Here is a 1111-nt window from a genome sequence, read left to right as displayed (position 1 = left end):
GGACCCCATTGATTCCCACTCTCCAATCCCAATGATTTCATGTCCCCATTGATTCCCACTCTCCAATCCCAACGATTTCAGGACCCCACTGGGCACACCACTCCTCAACCCCCTCTCCTCTCCCTCCGGGACCCTCTGTAGGCTCTCAGGGCCCCCCCGCCCCCCACCTCCCCCCATCTCCGAGGCGCCCCACAGCCGGAGGAGGAATCTCTTTGGCTTTCCTCCCGTGCAAACACGTTGCGCCGCGCTCGCTCCGTTGGCAAAGCAAACACGCGGCGCCGGGGCAACCCCAGGTGCCACCCCTGCTCTCCGCCAGCTGCCGCGTCCCCGCTGCGTCCCGCCGCACCTGCCCGTTAATATTCATGCCGCAATTAGCCGCGATGCCTCCTAACGAACCCGGAGAGAGGCGGCTCTTCCCCGAGGCGCTGTCGAACCTTCTGATTTTGGGCTTCCAGAAAAAAAAAAAAGGGAATTTTCTGCTTGGTGTCCTGCCCGTGACCCCCGTGCCAATGTCACCAATGTCACCGGTGTCACCGATGTCACCGATGTGATGGGGTTTCCCGTCCCCCTGTGCACTTCTGGGCTGCTAAGTGCCATCATTACAGCTACGCTTTAATTAAGGATAATGGCATCTCTGCGCGACTCCGACGTTCCTCGTGGCAGCTCAAGGAGAGCGGAGGAGGGGGAGGGGACCCCCCGGGCCCGGCGTGCGTGGGGGGTTCACTGGGACGTGGCACTGGGACGTGGCAATGGGACGTGGCATTGGATTCGGTGGGACATGGCTGTGGGGTCACCAGGACATGGCAATGGGATCACTGAGCCATGGCTATAGGTTCAGTAGGACATGGCTATGGGTTTACTGGGACGTGGCAACGGGACCACTGGGACATGGCTGAGGAGTCATTGGGACATGGCTATGGGTTTACTGGGACGTGGCTGTGGGGTCACCGGATGTGGCCATGGGGTCACCGGACATGGCCATGGGTTCAGAAGGACATGGCTATGGGATTACTAGGACGTGGCAATGGGATCACTGGGACATGGCAATGGGATCACTGGAACATGGCAATGGGGTCACTGGGACATGGCAATGGGATCACTGGGACATGGC

The sequence above is a fragment of the Numida meleagris genome, chromosome 1, assembly GCF_002078875.1.
Source record: "Numida meleagris isolate 19003 breed g44 Domestic line chromosome 1, NumMel1.0, whole genome shotgun sequence".
NCBI classification, from domain to species: Eukaryota; Metazoa; Chordata; class Aves; order Galliformes; family Numididae; genus Numida; species Numida meleagris.
The sequence above is the reverse complement of the archived record's forward strand: the minus strand, read 5'-3'. Positions refer to the sequence as shown.